Here is a 15,688-nt window from a genome sequence, read left to right on the forward strand (position 1 = left end):
CTTCTACCTTTAAAGATATAAACTATGCTCTGATTTGTACAAAAATAAATACTCATTTTGCTCACTTAAAATATATATGCAAATGATTTTCTTTTTTTTTTTTTTAAAGATTTTATTTATTTATTTGACAGAGAACACAAGTAGGCAGAGAGGCAGGCAGAGAGAGAGAGAGAAGCAGGCTCTGCACTGAACAGAGAGCCCAATGTGGGGCTTGACCCCAGGACCCCGGAATCATGACCCGGGCCGAAGGCAGAGGCTTTAACCCACTGAGCCACCCAGGCGCCCCATGATTTTCATTTTTAATGAATAGTGTGTTTTGTTTTCAAAAGGAATCATTCTAGTATGATTAAAATGTTAGTTTATAAAATATAACATAAATTTAAATTTTTTTGGAGGTAGCAAGACAAAGAGATAAACACTTGTTAAATGTTAAGTTGTTTGCCAATTATTATATCTCTCTGGTGTTTGTTTTCATCTAAAAAATGGAAATTTTCTTAAGATTATTGTGAGACAGCACTAGGATATTAAGTGCCTTTTTATTGCATGTCACCGAGTATATCCTTCATAAATAAATTTTAGCATTTCCTAATTAAGTCAGAATCGTTTATTGGAATATACAAAATCATATTGCATGACTAAAACTGTATGAGTTTATGTGTGTTTAAAAATAACCATTTTATAATTCTTGCTTGAAATTTTTTTAAACCATATTTTCCATTAATTAACATGGCACTGTTTGACCCTTGGTAGTTCTTTGAATTATTACTTTGTTTTCAGAATAAGAATTTGTACATGACTAATGCAATAAACAAGCTGACTTCAGCCAGATTTTTTAAAAATTGCTCACTTAAGAATCTTTTGTTTATCGGGTGCCTGGGTGGCTCAATGGGTTGAAGCCTCTGCCTTCAGCTTTGGTCATGATCCCAGAGTCCTAGGATCGAGCCCCGCATAGGGCCTTCTGGAGAAGGGAACATGCTTCCTTCTCTCTCTCTCTGCCTGACTCTCTGCCTGCTTGTGATCTCTGTCAAATAAATAAATAAATTCTTTTAAAAAAAAAAAAGAATCTTTTGTTTATCATTATAACATTCCTTATGAAAAATACATAATTTATTTCTTAACTGACAGTTAAGAAATAAATATTCTCTCTATTGCTTTAATTCATCTCAAAGTTTTTGATCCATTTCACCATCTATAAATATTTAAATTTCTTGTGACCTCTTTCTTCCAATAATTTATTGTTTACACATGATAAACTGTTCTATTATCTATCATTGTGAAACAGATATGCATCCTTTTTTCGAGGTAACTGAGTCAGCTTGTACTAATCAATAAGCATCATATTAATCATTGCCAAAAAAGAACAGTATTAAATCCAAGAGCAGTGTAATTTATTTGAAAGAGCCTAGAAATATGAATTAACTAGCACTGATTGTTTCTGCCAATTCAATTGAAGAATGTTAAATTTATCAAAATTTTTTATAAGATGTAAAGAAACTTTTATGTTTGGTGACATTAAGTGATTTGCTCAATTACCTAATGGAAGTTGTGCAACCAGGTTTTAAATCTAAACCTGTCTATGAAATCTGTTATTAAAAGAAAATCTTTTAAAAGGTATATAATAAAAAACAAACAAACACAAAAAACCTCCTTCAAGCTCATGCATCCCATTCATCTAGCTGTTGCCCAAAGTTCCTAAGCAAAGACTACTGAGAAGGTCCAACTCATTCTCTGTTGTTTTTTCCTCCACTTCCATTTTTTAATCTACCATAAAAAGGTTTACAGTCATACTTCTCTAAGATTACTGATCTCTCCAGTTCTAATTATTAGACCATATTTAACATCTAAGATATTTTTATCTGTTACAGAAAAAAAAAAAAACAATTAACCAAACAAACAAAAAACATTACTTACTTCTGTTTATACTAACATTTTTGTGATTTTTAAAAATTTTTATTTTCTAATCCCTCTCCACACTTCCCATGCCTACTTAACAAGGAGTTTGGAGCCAAATAGCTGCTGTTGTAAGTGAAGTAACACAATAGAGGTAGAGGGAGGGAGGGAGGGAGGGAGGTCAGAGGTAGGCCCTGTCAATATTTTGGCTTGTTCCTCCAATCGAATGCTGGTTGCAACAATTCCAGATAACATATCCATACTCAACTCCAGAACAGATCACATTAAGTTTGTATGTTATCCCTTTATTCAAGTATGCAAAACCTCTCTCATGAAAACTCCCCAAACAATTTTCTTTTATATATCATTGACCACAGCTGGGTTATATGGTCATTCATTGCTTCACTGGAGAACAGGATTCTAATTTTGCCCTATATCCTCAAACTAAGATTCTCTTAGCAAAGAAGAAGGTGGGCAAATGTTATTAGGTAGATAATTAAGACTCTTCTCTACAATAAAATTATTTTTAGACTTTATCTTATTAATATTTGTTTACATTATTGAAAGTCTCTCATTTTATGTGCTATGATCCCAGATTCTCCTTCCTTCCACTTCTCTGGTTGTTCTTTATAATTTGCATTGTATTCTTATTTCTTTTTCAAATTTAATGTATTTCCTCTTCAAAAATTCAATCTTAGATTCTCTCCTAATTAATCACAGGAGTTTCAATGGTTCCATTTTCGTATGCTCAATTTCTAATATTTGTATTTCCAGTTCACTCTCTTCCATTCATTACCTCCCTTAGACTCTGGAAAGAACATCTGCTGACATGGGCCCCAGGCTAAAGAGGCCCACCCCTCCCTCTTTCTCTCTTTCTCTCTCTCTCTCTCTCTCTCTCTCACACACACACACACACACACACACACACACACACACACACACACACTACAGCACACAGAATCAAGAATAAAGAATAAAATATTTCTTTCCATTCATTGCTAAGTCATGGAAACAAGTGCTGACTGCTTAAGAATGCTGTGGAAAGAGCTAGGGTACACCACTGCCACTATCAGAGACAGATTCTGCTTCAGAGTTCAGGGAGAATTTAATTGGCAGAAGTGAAAAGATATTTAATTTACCTTTTCAAGTCTTTCCACTTAGACTGCATGAATTCAGTGATACTTGAATAATAAAGTATTGTTTTCCAATAGTGTGAAGTATCAATTTCCTTGTTTCTCCTTCTTTTTACATCTTGGTTCCAGTGGCATTCTGTTAACATGACATTTACAACCATTGACCATGATGGCTGAGAAGGGTTTTAGAATATTAAATACTTACTATCAGTATAGCTAGATACCTAGTTAAATTCATACAGCATATTTGAAGAGTGATACCAATACATTTTTTGACAAGTGGGTAATATTGAATACTAGAATTATGAATAATTACATATTCAATAGATATGTAATATAATACAATCATATTTTTCAAATAAATAACTAAAATTTTAATGTTATTTAATCTACTTAAAATGATTATCTTTGGAATTATGCTCATGGCTCTAAGAGAGATGATAATGAAAAATGAGTTTTTCAGCAGCAACCAAATTTGAACTAAAAGTCCAGAATCTCTTTCTTTTTCTAGCAATATGTAGTTTATATTTGTCACTTTGAGACACAGGATCAACAAATAGTTATTACAGTTTTTACAACAAACTGAAGATTACATAGGATATTTTCTGATGTCTATATTTTGAATATCTTTCTGACTACATTATTATCTTAACTTGTAGCTATTCTCAAACACTCAATGAGAATACTTACTAATTATTGTTGATGCAATAGCATTTACTTTAAATAAGATGCTACTAAATTAAATAATTCAGAGAAATAATGTTGCCCTTCATAATTATATATATATGTGTATATATATACACATATATATATATATACTTGTACATATATTTTCAGATATGGGTGGATAGGAACAAATGGATGAAGTTGGTGAAAGGGTACAAACTTCTAGTTATATGATAAGTAATTTGAGGACTCATGTACAGTAAGATGACTATAATTAACAACTCTGTATTGTATATATGAAAGTTGCTAAGAGAGTAGATCTTAAATGTTCTTATCACATACATATAAGTGTATTGCTGGATGTGTTAAGTAGCCTTACTGTGGTCATCATTTTATAGTATATATGCACATTAAATTGTCACACTATGCTTCTTAAGCTTATACAATGTTATATGTTTATTACATCTTAATAAGGTAGGAAAAAATTCCTTTGCCTTCACAGGTTTGCAAGCTTTTGACTGTGTAACCAAAGATTACAACATATTCCTCCTATTTTTCTGTTGTGAAGATATGGTTGCCAAGGCAGGAGGATATTTGTAAATTTTTAGTTAGCATGTTATATTTAGACCTCTGTTTGGATTTTTGCTTCAGATGAAAGTACAGAGAAACACATTTCCTAAAGAATGTCCCTCTGACAAAACATAAACATAAAAGTGAGTTTATGTTCTTCCTTTCCAAACTTGCTTTTCCTTTTATGTATCTTAACTCAGTGAATGGGACCATGATTCACCTAGTTGACTGAGTCTGAAACACTGGATTCATTTGAGTGGTGCACCATTTATCATGCCTTCTCAATGATTCAAAGACATTGCTCCAACAGTTTTCCCTTCTCACTCTCCTACATCTTAATTTTTTTTATTATCCACTTTATCACTCTCATCGGTACAAAAGTGTGGTTCTTTTTCATATTCTACTGGAAAGAAGCCTTTCTCCTGACTGCACTTCCTTGTTTTAGGTATCACTCCATTACTTTGCTCCCTATTGCAATAAATCTTCTTGAAAGAATCATTTATCTTTCCTGACATGAATTCTTCTCTTCCCAACACCTCTTAACCTTATCACCATTTACTTGTTCTTGGTTTTTGCTTCTCTACTGTTACTTTCAAATATATTGTTGATTTCTATCTATTATGTTGATTGCATTTATTTTTATTTCCTTGATAAAATATAATTCCCATGCTATCAGGGATATTTTCTCTGGATATATTGTCTAGTGATCATCTGCATGGTCTATAAAGTTGACCAGCACAAGTATGAGCTCAATAGATATTTGTGGAAGGAATTGATAAAGAATTCTTGACTATTACCTTTCCCTCAGCATCAGCCTATACGTAATAACCAATATATGCTTTATATATTCTTGATTCAATCCACTCTATTTTTTTTACTTTTATGTCAATCTACTATTACTTCAAAATAAAAAGTTTATTTAAAAAAATATTTCTTCTTTATCGCTAATCCTAACTAACCCCTTTCTAAGAGCCTTTTCCATTTCACAATCATAATTAAAAGTTCTTTTTTCTATCTTCCAGGACATCTCGCTTATATTCCTGGATCTCTGTGAATGCTATTTACTGTTGATGTTTTGCCTTTCTTCACTTCGCAATTCCCACCACATCTCACTATTTGACAAATGAGGAAAAACTGGACTATACTTAATAGTTAAAGTAGGACTTTATTTTTATCTTACTGATAGAAATGGAATAAATATACCCTCTTTGGTAATATATTAGTCCTGGTAATGTAGTAAAATTTTCTCAACCTGAATAGATATTCATGAAACCATTCTTGGTCATTTTAAAAAACATAACAATTAAAAACATGAAAGTTATTCAAGTGTAAATCTTAATTTAGTTTTAAAAACGTGTGGAGAAGCAAACTATCTTTGGAAAACAGTAGAAATCTGACAAGATAAACTCTTGGGGATACCATGGAATTTCCTTCAGTAGATTTGATCGTAGCTTTCCTCTGGTAGTTTTAAACCAAGCTTGGGCTGTTTTAACTTAGCATATGTATGTAGATAGATAGATAGATGGATGGATAGATAGATAGATAGATAGATAGATATAAACAAATAAAAATTAATATTATTAATAAATTTCAATCAGTGTAGTAGAATGTTTAAAATCTCAAATCTTCATGTCCAAATCAGAAATTCTGCACCCTCCTTGTGGTAGACTTTTAACTTGGGGAACTTGAACTTGGGAGAGATACAAACTGATCTTGTATCTTCTATGTCCTCACTCTTTTCAGAATAGTTACTTCAGGGTTGAAAAAACGAAAGACAGAGAGGGAAGGCACAGTTGTCTTATATACCTACACTGTGTTTACCCTGGAGATGTTTCCCTATTATGCCCTGGTTTGGTCAAGTAATATCAGCCCCTTCACTAAATCAACTTAACATAGCACATTCTTCTCAAGTGGGGTCTGGCTTAACAGTTTTTCCAATAATTTTAATAGTTCTTTGCATGGAATAAAAAGAAATGACATAAATTCATCCCTTGGGCTAACAGTGGGTTTATATTCCCGCTTGTTTTGTGTGAAACATATGAATCTGTCCAGAGGAATTTCTACTATTCCAGTGAAAGCATTAGAATGGACTGACAGAAATGACAGTGAATATCTACACAACATTCCCATTATGTAGACTATCTAAAACACCATCTCTCTCTCTCCAGGGGCCTTCTAGTACAGAAAGGAGGTAGAAGTGAAATCATGTTCCATGGATTAGGCTGCCTGTGACAAGTCAGAAGAAATTGAAATATATGAAATATAGATTTAAAATACTTGTATATATGCTTGAGAAATAAAAAATGAACTAAAATATAAGAATAAATAGTGTAAAAATGGCAAAATGATTAAAACTTTTTAGAAAACAAAATGTAATTTTAAAATTACAAACCTCTTGAACAACTTGAACAGAATATTAAACAAAGATTAAGGGGTATTAGTAAACTGAAAAATTGATATGCAAATTTATATGAAATTTAATACAAAATTTCAAGGAGAACAAAAATTTGAAACAGACACTAAAGAGAATTGACGAAAGAATGAGATATGTCATAGTATTTTAAAGATTTTATTTATTTATTTGACAGAGATCACAAGGCAGAGAAGCAGGCGGCTGGGGGAGGGGGAAGCAGGCTCCCTGCAGAGCAGAGAGCCTGATGCAGGGCTTGATCCTAGGACCCTGGGACCATGACCTGAGCTGAAGGCAGAGGCTTTAACCCACTGAGCCATCCAGGCACCCCGTCATAATATTTTAATTCAGATTTCCAAATAATGGGAAGAAAGTGTGTAGAGAAACAGAATATCTATCTAAATAATATATAAAAATATAAATATAAACATACATTTACTAAGAAAGAGATATCAGCCATCACTTAAATATTTTCTGATAACAAAAAATCGTTTCACACCAACATAACCAAGCAAAAGGAAACAGGAATACACAGTATCCCTGATTGATTAAGCATAAACTCCTATAGATAATACCCAGAACAAGAAAAGGCCAGGGAGATATATTACATCATTCTACCATCCTGCTGCTACATAAGGAAAAGGGAAGTCTACAGAAGGTATAAAACACATGCCAAGTTCTTTCAGTTTTCATATGGTGATGGAGTCTTAAAGAGAAGGATTAGTTATTATTTCTTCAGGCAACAGAAAAACTTAAGAATATAGAAAAATGTGTATCTATTTATATCTTACATGTATCTAATATATAAAATGTTTTTACACACATACATATATATGCAGACAAATAAAATACTTGTTCTGTAACAATAAATTGCTAAAAACATGAAGGTCTAAAGACCAAATAAATTAATCCAAAGTACTTACATGCTTTGAAGTCTCAAAACTATTCACTGTCCCTCTTTTTGAAACTATAACCATTTGCAGGAGCACACAGTCTTCCTATTTCCTTTCATAATTACTAAAGTACTTAAGTACTATTCTAAAACTGAGCTTGACCCCAAAGGCAAATTGACCAATGTGCTCTTTTCCTTTTTCCAAGTTTACATCATGGAAAATGCCTCTCAGTGGGGATTTTGTACTGAAAAGCAAACACATACATATGTATGACTAATTTGATGAAGAGGCAGAAATCATCACAAAAGCTATTGTTATTAGATTGAGAAAATAGAGTTTAAAGGAGAATTTCTTCACATGTACCTTTTAAAAGTGCATGTTTGTTTTTTTTGGTTGTTGCTTAATTTTATTATTGTTGTTTTATTACCTACGAGTGCAGAACTAGGAAAATAAAGAGCAAGACCTGATTTGATTTTGCCATATATATTGATAAAACAATCTGATCAGTTTAATCCTCAAAGTTATTAAAGATGTGAAAAAAAAAGGCACTTTCTTTTGAAAAGATGAACATTTACAAAAAGACATCATGTTAGGAATACTGTCCAATGCCTTAGACTGTACAGAGCAGAAAGATTTCCCATTGGTTACAAGTTTCCTGAAGGGCATAAAAGTGTGTTTCGAAGTAACTAAAGACGTCGTATCCTTAGAAAAAGTTAAACTCAACCTCCCAAACTAAGTATCATCTTTCATACTAACATTTTTTTTTGCTAACCCTAGCATCTCAATGATTTAGGTTAACAGGAACTTCTGAATTACACACACACACACACACAAAAAAAAAAAAAAGGAAAGAGAGAAAAAAGTATTATCTCACAGCATTCAAGGTCATCATGCTGTACAGGATACCTGGAGTTAGAAATCCAGACTATTGGGTTTTGCATTAGCAAGGTATTATGCTTCCCTATGTTGTTTTGTTTTTTGTTTTTGTTTTATCCCCTCTTGGGCACAAGGGCTTACAGGTGTGAATCCATAAACTTTATCTTTTTAAGGAGGATTTTCTTTTCTTTTTCCTTCAAGGCATGGGAATGAAAAGTATCACCTCTAATGTACTTAATAGTGAAAATTTTAGTGAGCTTTTTTATACCTTCACTAACTTTCAGAAAAGCTTTTCTCAAAGGCACTGAAACTCAAGGTGAATTTGATTTTTCATCTGTGTAATAAAATAATAATAGTACTAAATGCCACAGAAAGTTATTACTTAATATTAGGCAACCAGACATTTCTTTTTTTTTTTTAATTTATTTATTTTAGAGAGAGAGAGCGCACGCACAAACAGGGGAGGGCCAGAGGGAGAGGGAGAGAGAGAATCCTAAGCCAACTCCGCGCTTGGAGCATGGAGCCTGACTCAGGGCTCAATCCCACAATTCTGAGATCATGATCCTGAGATCATGATTTGAGCTGGAACCAAGAGTCAGAGACAACTCACTGAGCCACCAAGGTGCCCCCAAACATTTTTTAGTATAAATTACTTTTACCTATACATGGAAATTTTATTTCTATTATTTTCAAATAATCTGAAACGCATCAGGATATAACATTGTGACAATGAACAATGAATTTTCAACATACCTTAATTACTATGCATACTAATACAGTCCTTTTCCCTGTATTTTTAGCTGATATATATAGCCGTAAGGTGATGGAGATGCTTATGTACATATTAAAGTGCGTACTTTCTAGGTAAGTGCTTCAATTCAATGTAAAGTTATTTTTACAAAATTTATTAAATTATTTTAGATTTTATTTTTAAAATATGCATAACTTACATAGAGGCAGCAAAGTGATAATCCTTTTTGTTTTTAGTTTTTTGGCAATCATAGCAATTTTTTCTTTCTTTCTTTTTCTTTTACTTTTCTTTTTTTTTTTTTTTTGTCCTGGTTTTCCACTCCCAGTCTCTTCTCCACTATTTAGCATACCAATTCATCTTGACAAGGAGCACCCTCTGTCTATTTTCCATTCTCATATAATTGTTTGCAAACATACATGTGTATTTATTTGCATGCTCAGAAGATTATTTTTACTGCGATATAATTATTACACATGCATTTGCTTCCTTCACTCAATAATAACTTTTGCAAATTCTCCTGGTACATTTCAAATTTATTATTTTTGATTGGATAATATTTATTGATCAAAATGTAAGATAGTTTCATAAGTTTTTCCATTTACAGCCATTCACTTTGCTTGGAACTTGTTGCTACTATAAATAATGTGGCAATAAACATCCTTTGGTAGATTATTTTTTATGTTCTTACGATTGTGTTTATAAGAAATAAATTTCCACTAATGGGTATTGGATTAAAAGGTTATCTAGGGAGCCTGGGTGGCTCAGTGGTTTAAGCCGCTGCCTTCGGCTCAGGTCATGATCTCAGCATCCTGGGATCGGGTCCCGCATCGGGCTCTCTGCTCCGCGGAGAGCCTGCTTCCCTCTCTCTCTCTCTGCCTGCCTCTCCATCTACTTGTGATTTCTCTCTGTCATATAAATAAAAAAAAAAAAAAAAAAAAAGACTATTATTTTAAAAAAAAAAAAAAAAAAAAGGTTATCTAAACTTACCCTAAAAATATTGCTTGTTTCTATTTTATAATTCAGATGTGCACATACTTAGATTTATGCATAAACTTTTCCTATTAGTTTATTAATAAAAATTCATTATTTAATTGTCATAGCTTGGAGATCAGAAGTATTTTTGAAATATATGAGTTAATTCCATGATAACTTCAGTATTAAATTGATTAATACAACCACTTTTTAAACTGCATATTTTTAATTTCCCTTAAAATTCCATATCATTTCTGAAAGGACTTGCATATCACCTATTCTGAATCGGTATTATACCAGATCTTCAAAAAAAAAAAGAATTTCAATGACTCATTTTCAGTAGTAATTATTCCAAATGCTAAAATGATTTAATTCAGTGAAACCCACATCTATCTTGCCATAATTAAATACAGCTGCTTTGGCTCTCACTTCAATAAGGATTCATTTTTTAAAATGTAATGACCCTTCTTATACAGAATACAAGTTATTAGGTCACCTGCCAGCAGTCTTCTCTCAAGCTATCTAATTATCATTCCTTTAAGCTTTATTCATATCTTATATTTCCAAGATTTAGATCATTAATTTTTCTCCCTTATGCATACATTGCATATTTTTCTACATTCTTTTTGGCCTTCAGACTTTCTGCAAAAGTTAGATTCTAGCCAAGTATTACATAAGGTATTTTTGTGTTTCTGAATTTTCTAGTTCAAATACTCAAAATTAAAATTTCTCCATTAACCTGGAGAAAATTCGTCATTTTTAGTAAGCATGTACCTTATTTCTACCAATTATTGCTATATTCAGTGGAATAAGTAGAAAAGGTTCCTTCGCATAAGCCAATGCTATTAGGTCTAGAAATGTCTATGTAATTAAGGGAGGACAAATTATAAAGGTCTCCACCTCTCTCTCAGCATCATAGTGCCTCAGAGATAGCTTATATGACTCTGTCCCTCTTCCATACACTCGCTTCAGATCTGCATATGTTTCACTGTTGCAATTACCATGGTTATATTCATTACTTCTTGACAGTTGCCACTGGATGTTTACAAATATATATTCATCTTCAGTCATTTGACTCCACAAAATTCCTATTATAATAGAATACTTAAACACAGTAATCATTAGTAAAGCTCCTATCATATATCCAGTCATCCAAATCTAATACGTTACAGTTAACACAATTGTTGATATTAACTCAAAAACTTTTTACCATGACAACTACTCCTGACCTTCTAAATAAGTTTTTGTTTATCTATCTTATGGCCTAGATCTTACTTGACTCTTTTATTTTCTGCCTTCATATGCCAACTGTTAATACTCCTTCTCTAATTTCTTTTTATTTTATTTTAATTTTACTCTTTAAAATTTTATTTATTTATTTATTTATTTTCAGCATAACAGTATTCATTGTTTTTGCACCATACCCAGTGCTCCATGCAATCCCTTACCCTCTCTAATACCCACCACCTGGTTCCCCCAACCTCCCACCCCTTGCCGCTTCAAACCCCTCAGATTGTTTTTCAGAGTCCATAGTCTCTCATGGTTCACCTCCCCTTCCAATTTCCCCCAACTCCCTTCTCTCTAACTTCCCTTGTCCTCCATGCTATTTGTTATGCGCCACAAATAAGTGAAACCATATGATAATTGACTCTCTCTGCTTGGCTTATTTCACTCAGCATAATCTCTTCCAGTCCCGTCCATGTTGCTACAAAAGTTGGGTATTCATCCTTTCTGATGGAGGCATAATACTCCATAGTGTATATGGACCACATCTTCCTTATCCATTTGTCCATTGAAGGGCATCTTGGTTCTTTCCACAGTTTGGCGACCGTGGCCATTGCTGCTATAAACATTGGGGTACAGATGGCCCTTCTTTTCACTACATTCGTATCTTTGGGGTAAATACCCAGTAGTGCAATTGCAGGGTCATAGGGAAGCTCTATTTTTAATTTCTTGAGGAGTCTCCATACTGTTCTCCAAAGTGGCTGCACCAACTTGCATTCCCACCAACAGTGGAAGAGGGTTCCCCTTTCTCTACATCCCCTCCAATCTTGCTAATTTTGGCCATTCTAACTGGTGTAAGGTGGTATCTCAATGTGGTTTTAATTTGAATCTCCCTGATGGCTAGTGATGATGAACATTTTTTTATGTGTCTGATAGCCATTTGTATGTCTTCATTGGAGAAGTGTCTGTTCATATCTTCTGCCCATTTTTTTATATGAATGTCTGTTTTGTGTGTGTTGAGTTTGAGGAGTTCTTTATAGATCCTGGATATCAACCTTTTGCCTGTACTGTCATTTGCAAATATCTTTTGCCATTCTGTGGGTTGCCTCTTTGTTTTCTTGACTGTTTCCTTTGCTTTGCAGAAGCTTTTGATTTTGATGAAGTCCCAAAAGTTTATTTTCGCTTTTGTTTCCTTTGCCTTTGGAGACATATCTTGAAAGAATGGTGCTGGGAAAACTGGACAGCTATATGTAGAAGAATGAAACTCGACCATTCTCTTACACCGTACACAAAGATAAACTCCAAATGGATAAAAGACCTTAGCGTGAGACAGGAATCCATCAGAATCCTAGAGGAGAACATAGGCAGTAATCTCTTCGATATCAGCCACAGCAACTTCCTTCTCTAATTTCTAATTCTAATATTCTAGTTCTAATATTTCTTCTTTAATTCAAATATGTATTATCTATTACTGAGAATATTGAAATAATCTATTACTATTTGGAGGTTAATTTTACCCCTTTAATATTTACCCATCTTTCACATTTCAGACAGCATGAGAAAATCAAATGTTATGCTATTATTAGTTCATTAAAACCCTTATATGTCTTTCCATATCCTATCAAAGACAAGCATCAATCTTGCAATGGCACATTAGAACTTCAAAAAAATTACATCATCTTCTATAATAAATTTCCCAGTTTTCAACTCAGCAATACCAACCTGCTTATGTCCTTGTGTAAATGTCACTGTTATGATACTAAATCCTAGCTCATTCTAGGTTTCTGTCTTACACATCTCTTTTCCGTATTAATCAATATTTACTGATACTGCAATACCCATCTTAAAAATCACCTTGAGAAGATGTCTCTGAGCCCTCTCTACTTACATGATCCTTCTTGTGCTTTTGTAGCATTCAGAACTTGACTTTTTCTTAGATCTATTATAATAAAGTACAATATTTTCTTTAAGGTCCTCAAAGACTGGATCTTGTTTTCTTTTCTTCTTATCCCCAACAGTTGTATTATTGACTTTCATAGAATAAATACTCAAAAAATGTTCATCAAAATAAAATATTTAAAAATAGTTACTGAACCTACTTCCTAAATGGTAGGGGTCCAATTTGTAAGCTCCTACCACAGACTTCAATAACAATGTAAGTTCATATACTCTTGGACAATTATAAAAATAAAAGTACTTGAAGATCTAGAAATTGAACAAAAGCAGGCAGATTCTGGAGGGGAGTCAATACTGGGAAGAAGAGTAAAGCATGGGATGAGATATCACATTTTTTGGATTTATCCTAAGGGAAGGCTGTATGGTTGGAGGCACAGGTGGTGGTTTGAACTTTGATGCAGAACTCCATAGACTTCCCAGCCTGAAGTACCAGATGGCAGAAATCGGTATAATCTTAACTGTGGGAATTTAATAGGGAAGGAATCTCAAATGTTGCTTCTGCTCCATGCTTTCTTCGATCTGCTTCTGAACTCCAGTTACAAGTAAAGTAGAACTTTTTAATTACACTATGTAAATGTCCTATGTTATTTTCTGGGTTTTCCAACATCTTTTCCCCTTTTTCAGCTTGTGTGCTTTTCAGTGCCCTATTCTTCCATTTTTTAGTGGCCTTTTTAGCTGTGTCCAACCTGTTAAATTTGTTCTTTTACTTTCAGTGTTAATTATTGTATATTTCACTTCAAGAATACTCATGATATTTTTATAGAGCTGCTTTTTCCCTTAAAAAATATTATATCTCACTATTTTCACAAATATATTAATCACATTGTAATTTTTAATCCATGTTGGTAACTCAAGAGTCTAGACATTTATTAGTTAATTTCATTTGTTACTGTTTTCAATTGGTCTGGTTTACTAATCTGCCTATTCTTTTAGAAACTATCTGAAATAGTATATGAAAATTGTCAAAGAGGTCATATTTAATCATCAGGAAGATAATTAAATCATGTTCAATGTACCTCAGTCCAAATGCTAGTTTTTAGAATTTGTCAACTTTCTTTCCCATTTGCTCTTAACTGGGTGAATTAGCCTGTGAGAGACTTAACTGAGAGAACAGAATGTTGATCCTTCTTGATCAATATTCCGAAAAGTCTAAATTTTTTCCCCTCACAACCAAGAATTCTGATGGTTTCATAAAATTATTCGACATTTTAACAGCAGTTGTTTCTGTTCGTATAGTGTAGAAATCTGGAAACACATCAACAACTAAAGTGTTGTAAAATGTCAAGCTCATTTCTCACTGGGAATTTAGCCCTTCCAGTCTGAGTGCCTTATTGGTCCTAAAATCCAATTTTCTTCTTTCCTTCCCTGTTACCTACTAAAATCTCACAGGTATTCCTTCGTTTTCTGCTGGGATTCTCAGCCTTTCTCCCCCGACTGCATATCAGCAAATGTCTTGATGGAAAAGTAGAAAAAAGTGCCACATTCACTACAATGATTTTTTCTTCTCCCTGGGATCCTGGTCTCTCATAGCTAATTTCATGGTTCTCTAATACCTTCAAACTAATTTTTTTAACCCATTATACTAGTCTTTGATGAGAGTTTTGATCTTCTGCAAATTGGACCTTTGTTTCCAATTTGCAGAAGATCAAAAGAAAGAGGTAGCACTATTTTTTTTTATAAGTGGGAAATAGATTTCAAATTGAAGTTGCAATATGCATAATCAATTACTGATTTTATAATTTCTTCTTTGCTAAAATTATTGTGTATTTTCCTACCCATTTTTAATATGAAAAATTGTGTTCTATAACCCTAGGACAATTATTATCTAATTTTGTATCCTGTTTAATTACTTACATTTACCACATTTTGATCATATACTAGCATGTGATTTTTTAATTTCATTATTTTTATATTGTTATTTGTCAGAGATTGACAGAGAGAGGAAGCAAGGGAGCTCACAAGCAGGGGTAGTGGCAGGCAGAGGGAAAGGGAAAAGCAGGTTTCCTTCTGAGCAAGGAACCTAATGTGGGATTGATCCTGGGACTTTGGAATCATGACTTGAGCCAAAGGCTGACACTTAACTGACTAAGTGACCCAGGCATCCCTAGTATGTGATATTTTTTTACTATATTTCTTATGCTGTACTTTTCATCCCTGAGTTATTTATTTCCTAATTGGAAGTTTGTACCTCTTAATCCTCTTCACCTATTTCACCTATCTCTCTACCCCCTTCCCACCTTTTGGTGAACATCCCTTTGTTCTGTATACTTGTGAATCTGTTTCCATTTTGTATGTTCATTTGGTTTGGGTTTTTTTGTTTTTGTTTTTGTTTTTTTATTATTCCAGG

Source organism: Mustela erminea, chromosome 15 (assembly GCF_009829155.1).
Source record: "Mustela erminea isolate mMusErm1 chromosome 15, mMusErm1.Pri, whole genome shotgun sequence".
Lineage (NCBI taxonomy): Eukaryota > Metazoa > Chordata > Mammalia > Carnivora > Mustelidae > Mustela > Mustela erminea.